This window comes from Anser cygnoides, chromosome 6 (assembly GCF_040182565.1).
Source record: "Anser cygnoides isolate HZ-2024a breed goose chromosome 6, Taihu_goose_T2T_genome, whole genome shotgun sequence".
Classification (NCBI taxonomy): domain Eukaryota; kingdom Metazoa; phylum Chordata; class Aves; order Anseriformes; family Anatidae; genus Anser; species Anser cygnoides.
This window is the reverse complement of record NC_089878.1, coordinates 5,280,482-5,292,739: the sequence shown is the minus strand read 5'-3', so window position 1 is coordinate 5,292,739 and position 12,258 is coordinate 5,280,482. Positions and strand designations below refer to the sequence as shown.

Below are 12,258 nucleotides of genomic sequence, written 5' to 3'. Positions count from 1 at the left end.
GGTCACACTGATGCATTTCAGATGGGCGCTCTACTAACATACAAGAGGAAGCTGAGCCTCTGAGCTTTCTTATACGCTTATTTTCAGGAAGATTTCTGAGTTAACCTTCCGTGGGTCCCGAGTGCTCCGCGGTTACGCAGCGTGGAGCACCTAGCCTCGGAGGTCTCCAACCTTCTGCCCCAGACCACGTTCCCGCTCCCCTGCGATCTCATTGCCCTTGCAGCCTCCGGGCCTGTGGCCTGACCCAGCTGGGTACAACTAGCTGCAGGGAGTCCCGCCGGCGCGGGCAGGGGACGGGCAGAGCTGCCACGTGTGCTCAGACCTGCTGACGGGCTGACATCTCTGGGCAGGGATTTCTCGTGTGAATGAGCGCAGCTGAACGTAGCGCGGGTCCTGCCGGCACAAGCGTACCAAAATATGACCCCTGTTAATGCGGATGGCCTAGAAGCCAAAACAAACTACAGTTTCATACCTTACACCACGAGGCTGAGTTACAAAGTGTGGAACAACCCTGGCACTTACATGGAGCCCCTGAGATTTCTTTAAATACCTCTGTCTCCATACAAGTAAAGATATTTTGTCCAGGGGCTCTTTAAACACTAGCTTTACTTGTTTTAATCTCTGATTTATACACATATATTATTTTTTAGATATAGTTGTTTTATATTCACAGAGAGTACTTAGCATGACAAGCAACCTGCTTTTTTTTTTCCTCCATCTGAATGTTGTGGGGAATTTTGTTCAGGTGCTGCAGGCTGGTGCAAATGTTGCAGGTACCTTGGAGTTGTATCACAACCTCTAGGTATTAGCACCAGAGGGAACAAACAAAGGTGAGGCTGTCTTGTAACAGGTGGGACATAACCAGTAAAGAACATTATTCTGTTGGCAGGTGCTCTCACTTTGCTGCTGATGTTATTTGCCCCTCGCTTGCCAAGCTCTATTTAGTGACCTATTTAAAGGTAGTTGAGGTCTGGCCTCTTTGATGTCTGAGCAGTAGGAAAAATGGGGCAGATCCCATGAAAAGCATACTGGATGCAAGCTGACTTGGGAGCTGGAGTACTGTTGCTGCCCTCAATCCTTTCCTGCAAAATCAAACTGTCTGTGGGGTTATTTTAGGCGCTGCTATTAAACCGACCTGGAAAATCGAAGGAACAGAAGCAAAAGCAGCTAAGTGCAAAGCCTCACCTCCGAGTGCTTTGTGAAAGCTGTGTGTGTGCACGTACAGCTGCAGCCTGGATTTGCCATGGTCTCACAGCTCCTTACCAGCAGCAACAGCAGCGTTAGCAATGGAGAAAACAACATTGTAGGTAGAATGCTGTGCTTGGTAACGTGCTGCTTTTTCTTTCTTTCCTCTGATTTTGGGATTTGGTGTTTGCTTAAAATACTCTGGCTACGATTCTTCCCCCCGCTTAGTAGATAAGGAGATCTGGTGTTCAGCAGCTAATGTGATCCCCACATCTGTTTGCCATCAGATCTTGCCTATATTGTGTTAAAACACAGTAAATTTGTGAGGCTGGTTGCAAGGACTGATAAGAGGTTTCTTAAAAATTCAGCAGAATGAGATGAATGCCAAACAGAAAACTCTATGGACGTTCATTTGGTTAACCAAGGTTGTTTAGACACCAAAGGGAACCCAGAGCCTGGCGCTCCCTGGGTGCCAGAAACATTTCTTCATGCCAATAAGCTTTTAAACTGTGTGGGGGATATGAATTAGGATGCAAGCAGTCAGAAGGAACTGACGTGTGGCAATGGGCCACAGCACCACCCCTTGGGCAGCTTGTGAGTGCCAGATGAGGTGAAGGATGAGAAGGGATAATGGGCTGGTCTGCAAACATGCTCTTGCAGCTGGCATTGCTGGGCTTCACCTGCCAAGAGTCTCACGCCTGAAGGCAATCAGTGAGGTTGGAGTAGGAGACAAAAGGGATGGTGCAGGCTGGTTGCTTGGGGGTAAGGGGTTTTCCTTTGGCAGGGCTGCACCAAAATCCCTTTTGGAAAGAGGGAGGAAGATTGAGATCTTATGCATTTGTCCATATGGTGAGTGGAAAGTCATGTATGGCTCATCGGAGCTAGAGAAAGCTAGCTGCATAGGGAAGCAAGCTTTTCCTCTTCAGTATGGGAAGCCTGGCTGGAGGCATCACTCCTCACGTGCCTTTGTTCAGGAGGCTGCTGCCCACCACCTCTGTCCTCGGCCTGTGCTGTGGGCCTTCCAGTGACCCTTTCCCCAGCTGGGCTGGGGGCTCTTGGCAGAGCCTGAGGAGGTTTGTGATGGAGGTAGCCTGATGCCCCCTGCCCCTGGGTAACTTTGTTTTGAGGATGAGGAGGATGGTATACAATAAGCAGTGGGAGGGGATGGGGAACCAGGGGAAAGATGTGCCCCTGATAATGATGTTGATTGAGGTGTTGGTAGACTTCTGAGGTAGCAGTGTCGTTAAACGTGGCCCCTTCTGGTCCTGCAGTCGCTTAAACAGCATCTTTAATGCACCCCCACGTGGGTATCTGACATGAAGTTGCACTGTCAGGGTCTACCTTTGCAACCATCATTGTCTCCTAGTGTGTTTATTTTGTCCCCTGATATGATTAAAGCGCTGCTATAGTTATTTTGTGTGCTGCTTCAAATGTGCATTTCAGAATACATTTCACAGCAAAATAATGCATTACGGTGGGGAGAATAGTTGAGCAAAATCATGCCTACTAAGTAAGCTAATAAAGACCATTAATAAGTCCGGATGTAATCAGAGGCGCATGGGATGTGAGACTTGAAGTGAAGAGCCCCAAAACTGCTGGACACAGCTGAACACAGCAAGTACCTCTTGGGTCGGTGGAAATGACGTTGGAGCTGTGTGGTGATGGGGTCAGGAGAAAAGTTTGGAAATCAGAAGCTTTTCTTACTGCATCAAGTTATGACAGTTAAAGCCAAATACAATTAAGTTAGAAAAGCAGGTAAGTGTTTTGTGGTTTAACTATCCCAAATGAATGCCACTTAAATTTTTTCCTCACGCTGATTTACTTACCTGTCTGTGTAGAACCTCATCAGAGAGCATTATGTATTCAGAAAGAGGTTTAGTTGTCTGGCACATTGTAATTAATTTTTGTCCAATTAAGGACTGCAGAACTTGGCCTGTAATTAGGACACGACAGTCTGTGGTACACAGAGTTGGAAAGTTGCTGGTGAAGGGCTCTGGCTATGAAGCTATGTTACAATGGTATGGAAGTTGTCAGAGGCTGCTCTCATGAGTTGCTCTGAAGTCGTCCTCAAACGCTTCCTGAAGGTGCTTGAATAATCAGCCCAGTGAGATGGGGCTGGTTACTGGGCAGCGAGGACAGATCTGGTCTCACGAGTAGCAGAGCGTGTCTTTATGCAGAAGACCTTGCATTGTATTCGCTGCTTTGTTTCCTGGAAAACTGAGCTGCTGGCTTGCTTGTGAGTTTCCCTAAAAAGATTCCTAAAATAAATCCATGGAAAGCAGGAATGAGGCGTTCTCCTTGCTTTACAGGCAGAGCTGGGATGGAAGGACGATGGCGTGCCCATGCCCTGCTGACCATACAGGTGGTGGGTGCTTGGGAGCCGTGAAGTACATATACGCAATGCCCTCTTGGGGGCAGGTGTTCATTAGAAATAGACCTTTATGATTGCTATGCTGCTGGTCTCATTGTCTGCTGCTTTCATTTTTTCAAGGAACTAACACAGGCAGGCTAAACTGTGGATCTTCCTGCTGAACACTGCTCTTGCTAAGGGAGAGGTTAGAGTTTTGCCCTTGGATTTTTAACTTAATTATTATTTTAATATATCTTCTTACTCTGCTCCTGATCTGAACTTGAAATCTAAAATAATTTGAAGAGGGTGAGGAGCCCCCGAGTGAAGATGGCAGTCTGCCCTCAGAAATGAAACCTGCCTTGTTCAAACACTTCCAGATGACTCAGCCCCAGCAAGAAACAAATTGTTTTAACAATAGATTTAATTAGCTGGTGTTTGTATTCCTGCACAGCATGCCGGAGTCCCAGCGCACCTGCTGGTGGACCTGTCTCAAAGCCCTGACGTTTTCTGTGAAGGAGTGTGAGGAATGACTGAAGCGTTAAATAAGGACATCAGTAAGTGTGACGATTCCCCACGGGCTGCTGGGAGCAGCTTGGAGAGGAAGGCAGTGCCGTCTTTTGTGAAATGTTAAAAAGGAATTAAACATGACTAAAATGCAACTTCCAGCAAATATTTGGGAGGATCCTGTGGAACCTGAACTGTATCACAGGCAGTGTGGCTTGTGGTGTGTCTCTGTTGCCATTAATGCTCTGAAAGTACAACACTTAAGACCAAATGCTTTGCACCTTCTTCAGTAGCCACTCTGATTCACTGAAGCAGGTAAAGAAGCTAAAAACACCTTTTGTTCTAATACTGACCTACTATTGCCATGATTCCTTACGTTTATAGGATTACAAAAGAACCTCTATTTTAAGAAATTCATGATATGACAAATCTTTGATATTTGGGACAGTTTTTCCTGGACATATATGTATTTTTATGGGGTGGGTTTTTTAGTTCTGGTGTCTGTTTGGTTTGTTTGTGGTTTTTTTTTTTTTGTTTAAACACATTCAGCTAAAAGCCCGTTTGTGGAAATGATTCATCTTTTCAGGATGTGCCACCTGGGAGAAGAGCCCATAGCCCTAGAAGCTGGCTTTTCTGGAAAGCCAGTCTGTAAGACCAACGCTAAGGGTTTCCATGTGTTTTCTTTTTTTTTTTTTTTCTTTTTCCTCTCCCCTAGATATGGTTTACTTCACGTTAGAAATAGTTTCCTAAATGTCAGGCCTGAAAACTTGTCCTGGGCTCTGCTGGTCATTCATGCTTCTTCTCCCCTACTTCCCTCTTCCTGTGTCATTACCTCCCTGAAGATTATGCTGCCCAAAATCCAACCCTGTTACAGGGCAGTAGCCTTCGGACGTCAGCCAGCTATGGCAGGCAGCATGTGGTCAGTGTGATCGTTTTGGAAGACACAGCATGGGCAAATAAATCATGGTGTGAGGAACACCCAGCTACGTGTAACCTAGAAATGCTAGGATAGATATTCTTCTGTTTCCCTTGACTGTGTGTCCTTTCATTAAACTGGGAGTGGGAGAGAAACTGCTGTTTTTCTGAGCTAACCTTGCTTTGTTGCTTCTCAGCATCTGAAGATTTCTTCCTTTCAGTGCTCAACTCCTGGCCTCTCCTATTCCTGTTTTGTTTTCCAAGCAAGCACAAGGTAGGCAGCATCTTAGTGCTGTGCTCAGTTCTTCTGTTCTCACTTGTATTCAGCCTGTATAAAGCAATTGGCTGTTTTTGTTTTGGTATTTGGTGGCTCTGTTTCAAAGGGCAGCTTGTTTGATTGCTGCTAATTGGACATTGCTCTCAGTTTGTTGTAAGTTTGGCAAGATTTAACTGCATGGCTTGAGCTGTTCTGTGCCAAGCAGGACTAAAGCTGAATATTTTTAGGTAAGCATCAGTATTTTAGGAAAGTATCATTTCTGCGGGCAAGGGAAGAGGAGCAAAGCCTATTATTTGGGAAGCTGCAGTATCTCTACAGGGCAAAGCCTCTGCATCTGGAGAAATTAGAGCTTCTGGTGGGGATATGGCTTGCTGAAAATCTGCTCGGTTTTGGCAAAATTTGGCCTAGCTGCTGCCCTGGAGGAAGCAGTTCTGGAGGCAGTCTGGGCAGCAGAACCTCCTCCTGTAGCAATGACACTAGGATGGTAATATCTCTTGTATCCTCTGTGTCTTTCTCAGAGCCATTCTAGCATCCTGAATTCATGCAGGGCCATAGGAGAGTAATGAGGCAAGGTTTTGTCAGTAGTCATCACATGCAGAAATAAATAACTCCAAGCAATATAACTGTGTTCAGTTTGGGTCTGCTTGTGCTGGCCATACCTTGCATTTACATGGTGTCACAGGAAACTATTTTTAAATGTTAAAATTTAAATTAACACTTTGTCCTGCAGGCTAAATCTGTTACAAATGATAACATTTCTACTGTAGTTTGCTTTGTAGCACCTCAAGAAAGGCAGCTGATTGGAGTGATTTGTTTTCATTCTTAGGGGGTAAAAAATGCCTTTGAGCCTTTGTGACTTCCACAGGAAAAACAATCAAAGCGTTGGGCACATGGTAGCTACAGTCATGGAGACAACTGAAAAACTCTCTTAACGTCCCCGATAGGTTTTTGCTACAGGATGCAGAAATAAGTGTCTCTCTATGGACAGCACTAACAGTCCCAGTACAATTTGAGAAGGTGGTCTTGGTCACCCTGTAAGACTCGGTTAACCGATGAGGTTGTGAGGAAGCACTAGGGCACAGGAATGGCATGAAGACCCAGGAGCCAACCTCAGTAGGGGGAAAAAAATGTCACTCTGTGCATTCATTGCATGATGGCAAAGTGTCTACTGGAAGTGGGTTCATGCCTCTCTGCCTTTTTTTTCCTTTTTTATATTCAAGTTACATTACTATTATTATCATTATTATTTTGAGAGTAGTAGTCACTTTTTCTTGAGGTGTAGATCTAATTCAAAAATAACCACTGATTTACCTGCATAGCAGTTAACTGGAGAGATCAACACGGCCTACATAGTCTCTGTTTCTTCCTAGCATCACTCCCCTCACATTCCTAGGTGAGATGCATAATTCCCTTGCAAACTTTATAGCTCTGTTTTCTGAGATGGAGTATTTCAGGGAGAGCTACTGGGTCAGAAGTGCTCAGGAAAAAAAAAAATCTGTTTAGGAGATAGTGATTTCTTGTTTTCTTTCCCCGTTTTTTCCTGCTAGGACAGCACTCTTCACTCATATAGTGAAGGGGGATTTTCCAGCTAGCTCCCTTTGTTTTCACCTTGGATATTCTTTCATTGCCTCCTTACTGGCAGACAGCCTCTGGCTAAGGAGAAGCTGCTGTTTCTCCCCTCTGAAATTCCTCTTTAGCTCTCAATAGCAGCCATATCTGATATGTTAGTCCTGCTGGCTTGATTGTAAGGTGCTGATCAGGTATTTTGGCCTCATGCATGGGTAAAGACCTCAAATTACAAAATCTTCAATCGTTCTGCTGCCAAAGTTTGTGGATTCCTATGTTCCTGTGACTGCCCTGTCAGGAGAGCGTGGTGAGCTGACACCAATGCTTTTCAGGTGGTGTTTGCTGCTTGTAACCCCTCTCCCTGCTCTGTTCCAGGAGAAGCTGACTTTAGGTACTCTCGCTTCATTTTTGTAACTCACAAAATAGGCCACTCTGCCTAATTACACTTAATGCTTCTGTGTACATAATTGCTGGTGTCCTAGCAGGAGCCAGGTGAAAGTGCGCTGCTTTGCTTCCTCCTCTCTTTCATTCAGGACTACATTCACGGCAGCTGAATTTCCTGGCCCAATTCTGCCTGCATGTACGATTTGCAGTCTTTTTCATGGCAAATTGAGGATCTTTTCCTGCCCCATTAGTGCTTCCTTGAGTCAAACAGGGACGGATCCCAACAGCTGGGTTTCCTGAGGTAAATAAGGAAATATGAGTACCGTGTCCTTCAGGTTCTTGTTTCATTGCGTTCCTACACGTGCCCCATGTTGGGGCAGTGCCTTCCTCTGGGGAGAGAGAGGAGATGGCTTCAGCGATGCCAAGTCCTACGCCCACAGGGTGCCTCTGAGCAGCCAGGCCCGCCTGCCCTGGTGCCACCTCTGCTGCAGGCCTCTCAGCGGCACTCATTGCCCTCAAGCTGCTCCTCAAGGCCTTGCTGCCTCCAATAGGCCTCAAAGGCCATTTTACCTCCTGTGCTTCCTCGCACAGGGTGTGTGCAGGCATGTTGGCATTTCCAGTCCTCCACGTGTCTTAGAGGGAGGCTTCAGTTCCTCAGAAACTTGGGTTAAATGTTTTGGGGGAGCTTCATGGTGTGCTTTCCCAGTCTATGAGGTGGCTATGGTCAGAGAGAGGGAGCTGGACCAAAAAGATATCTTCTCTCTCCCAGTCTGGCTGTTCTTGCATTCATCATCTTCTGGAGGAGGTAAACATAAATAAATAAATAAATAAAATCCTGGGCGTTGTCACAGTGTTACCTCCTGCTTCCCACTTTACATCTGTGTGGGCAGATGTCTCTTATCTTCTTTCTAAGGTGATTGCAGTCTGTGCTGTGATCCTGAGTTAATTCATGAGACCTTAAATGTGTCCATGTGCTTAACCTATTGACTTACACCTGATGCAAACACAATCCCCAGCAGCGCTGCGCCTGGGAAATGACATATCTTCTAGATAGCCATTGCTGCTTGTCTTGCTCTACCTTTTGCAGAAACAAGTGTGCAAGGTCAGAGCTTTGACTGCAATCTGCAAGAACCGATGTCTGCGTGGAGGTCAGGTGGACAGTGTCCTCCTGTGGGTTTCTACCTCCATGCAGCCTGGCACACACAGCCACCGCAGGAGGTCTCAGCCAAGTTGCCTGTTGAGGGGCTGGTGAGAGCTCAGCTCTTCTCTAAAGAGTTAGCAGAGAGCAGTTTCCTCACTGAGGGCATTCGCGCTGTTTATAAGATTTATTTATCTACCAAGTTCTTGCAGGAAGGGAGAGAAGGAGGGAAATCTAGCACAGGTGGGTAGCTTTAGCAAGTATCAACCTCTTGAACTGAAAACAAGTTCATTTTTCTTTATCTCCTGTTCTAAATCTCTGTACCTTCACCAGTGACCTCCCTAACAGATCCCTGGGATGCCAAATAAACATTGGGTTGGGTTTAGTTTATTCTGCAGAAAAACTACTTGCAAAATCAATGTGTTTTTTCTTTTTTTTTCCTTACTTAAGCTAGAAATAGGTCAAGCAGCAAACCAGCATTTCCGAGGCACCCATGAGTGACTCGTAGGTGTATTTCAGAGGTGGCCTCTCACTGGGGTTAATGTTCTCCTCCTGCCTAAATCCCCGCAACTTCCTTTTGATAGAAGGAGGAAGTGAATTGTTTGCCACAGAGAAATGAAACCATTTACGTTTCCTTGAACAAAGGCAGTAGGTTTTTCAATAGAAAATATACTTAGTACACCCTCCTTTGATGCACTAAACTCATTAAACAAAGCTTTGCTTCTTCATCTGTCTTGGGCTTGGAGCCCGAGTCCTCCACAAAGACCACCAGCTTTCCTGCAATCTACAGCAGATGACCACCTTAGTGGAAATAAATTAAGGAACCTGCATTATATGAAGTTACTTTGGATCACATATGGAGTTGTCAGCTCTCTTTTAAGTCACAGGAAAGTTAATTTGGTCGCAGCGAGACAGCAATATTCACAGTACTCCAGGTCCCAATTTTCCTGTTCAGTAAGTTTGTCCCACTTAATTTCCCTTGGAAAAATCCCTGCCTCAGTGACTGGTTTTATTTTCTGCAGGTCTTTCAGATCTTTGCTTGGTTGTGGTTTGTTTGTCATCTTTTAAATTTTGGCAGATCCCTGTATCTGCCTTTCAGAAACAAAAGGGGGGTCGTCAGTATACCACCAAATGCATGCTGTTCTCCTGAGAGACTTGCAGATCTTCCCTGAGAGAGGCTGTGCTGGACTTGATATGTTGGGGATGTTTCAGCAGCATTTTCCCTGACAGAGGCTATAATAAAGTGCTGCAAGGCTTTCACAAGCCGTCATTGCCATGGAAAAATAGAGGTCTTTGTTTTCATGTGCACCATGTGCCGTGCTGAGTGTGAAATCAACCTTTGAGAAAGCACACAGAGCACAAAGGTGACGGTCCACACATCACTCTCACTCACTATTGCTCTTAATTGCTAGGGCAGCAGAGGAAGAGTAATTAGACACGTGTGGTATTCTATTTCCCGTTTATATAGCAACTTTTCATATTGAACTGGCTTCTCTGGAAGGCTTAGCCCTTGGAGCTGAAACCTGGGAGAAACCAGGCTGCTGCCACTGATGTGCGTGGGCTCAGGAATGCTGAAATGTTCTTCTCTTTGTTTCCTACGAGTGGTCAAGTCAAATATCAGAAGTAATTTGTGGGCTTTCTCCAGCCAAGGTCATAGGAAAGCTTTTATTTATTTTTAAAATAACTCCATCAACTTGTTTTGGAAAATGCAAATGCAAAACCTGCTCTATCGCAGCATCTAAATGGGAGCCACTCACAGAGGAAAGCAAAGAAAGCCAGAGGTGGGAAATGGCATTGCGGAGCTTTCACAGTTTGGGCATGGCTCTGTATCTCTCAGCAGTGTAACTGCTGCAGCAAGCCTGGCAGAGTCATTTCCTCATCAGCCTCCTCACTAGGTCCTGGGAAGCTCTCAGAAGACCCTGCTCAGATGCCACGTATTGTGCTCACGTTTGTTTTCTCTCTTTCCCCCTTAAAGTCTCTTTTAACATCTCCTTGTTGATTGCTGCATCCTCTTTCCCTCTTGTGTCCTAATATACACAAAATCTCCCTCCAATTCAGACAATACTCAGCTAGGCTGAGCTTCCTGCTGTGTGACCTTGTCACTTGTCCTCTTTTTGAATTCCTGCATGACCAAGGTCACCCTTCTCTTCACTTTTGGGGTCTTTCATGGGTCAATTCATAGGAGTCTTGCTCCTATGTGTTCTCCTATGATCTGGCATTGTCGTCTCCTATTCCTCCACAGTACCTCTGATTTTTTTAATTTTTTCCCCTCATCGTACCTGCTGTACTACTCTGTCCTTTGCATACTTCTGTAGCAGTCTCTCAACAGCTTCAAACACCCGGAAATGTCTGTGGCCTTTCTCAGAAAGGGCAGCTGTTTGTATCTTCAACACTTTCAGGGATTTGGAATCAGCATTTAAGTAGAAGCCAGCCTGGGTAAAATAAAAAATGGACTTGTATTTTTGCAAGCTGAACTGACTTACCGGACTTGTGCAGCTGCGTTCAATTCTGGAAGCTTGGAAAATACTTGTTCTGCCTGGGAGCTGGAAATACAGGATGCCTCATGGTGGAGCATCTTCAAAACTGGTTTGATTTGTATGCAGGTCTGACATTTATCCAGCCTGAATTGCGTCACCCAGACGTAATGCTTTTGGAACTCACTTTTTGGAAACCCCCTTCTTTTTTCTTTCCTCCCTGTGTGCTGTCTGGACCCCATATCCTGTGATATCTTACCTGCACCTCTGTCTTGGGGCTTTCTGTCAGTGGTGAGGGTGCTCAGGAACACCTACCACTCTGCAGAGCCCAGCGGTTACACCTGATTGACCTGGAGCTGTCCTTGCACGGAACCTATTATGGTGGGTTAGCTTTAGCTCAGGAAGAAAACAAGCATGCCCATTGTAGATCCCAAATGCTTGGCAGGGTCAGTCTAATATCACTTTCTTTTTATGGAACCTGTAGGCTGACTTTGCAAAGAAAAGAGCTTTTACCCACTTGTATTGCTAATGATGGTTATTATGGCAGGCACAAGGAACAGGCAACCCAGAATGACATCCCATTGTGATGCACAGTGCATGAACACAAAGCGTTACACCGTCCTTGCTTTATATTACAGTCTAATTACAGCCTGTCATAGTCAACAAACCATTTTTCCCCTAAGAAATAGAAACCACACATACTGTGTGTTATACAGGCTAAAAAGATGCTGTGAGAACTGAGGAAAAAACACAACAACCCGGACTTCGCATTTATGATGAATTTTCATTGGTATGTATAATTTATCTGTTCTCTAAAGGATAGTTATTCCCATGCTACCCTACAGGATTTTAATGAAGGGTAACTGTGGACTGGCAACCTCCTTCAAACTCCTACTTAAAGAAAGATGTTAGGCTATCATAAATAATTGTCTGAACAGTTTTGATTTTTTTTTCCCTGAAATGAGAGAGATTTAAACAACAACAAAAAAGTTTGTACCACATTTCGTACCTACATTATGTGTATTTTGGAGGTGCAGTCTAGCATTTGTGCAGAACAGTGTGTTTGAGCCTAAAGGAACAATCTTAAGGTGCCAGATTACTGTGATTTGATAGGTTACAACACTTCAGCGGAGCCACAAAGTGAGACTGTGTTGCTGCTAGCTTGATATTTGTGTGAGCGCTTTAGTTTGTACTGTGTGTCCTGGTCTTCGGGGGGGGGGAGAGAACAAAAGATGCTGTTTGTTTGTGAGCCTAGAGCATGAAGGAAGAGTCCGACAACAAAGCTTTGATACCCGTGGAGTGGCTGGGGACAGAGGGAAGGGAATGGGCAAATATTAGCAAGGAGGTGTGCAAGGGGATGCTCTGAAATGCTAAGATTTTGTGCAAGTTTGTAAACTCAATCAACCACAAACACTTGGGGAAAATCAGCTTAGCAGAAGAGTCTCCCTATAACAGCAGCTTTCAG

At 45.2% G+C, this 12,258-nt stretch overlaps 1 long non-coding RNA gene across 2 annotated transcripts in view; it reads left to right on the top strand.

Moving 5' to 3' along the window:
- Positions 1–1,310: 1,310 nt before the first annotated feature.
- LOC136791049 (uncharacterized) overlaps positions 1,311–12,258 on the top strand; it is a 30,125-nt gene continuing 19,177 nt past the window's right edge. Inside the window, exon 1 of one of the 2 annotated variants that reach the window (XR_010832175.1) lies at positions 1,311–2,034. This is a non-coding gene — a long non-coding RNA (uncharacterized lncRNA). Of the gene's footprint in view, positions 2,035–4,898; positions 5,229–12,258 lie in introns of those variants that run through there. The other variant, XR_010832174.1, reaches the window with a different exon arrangement.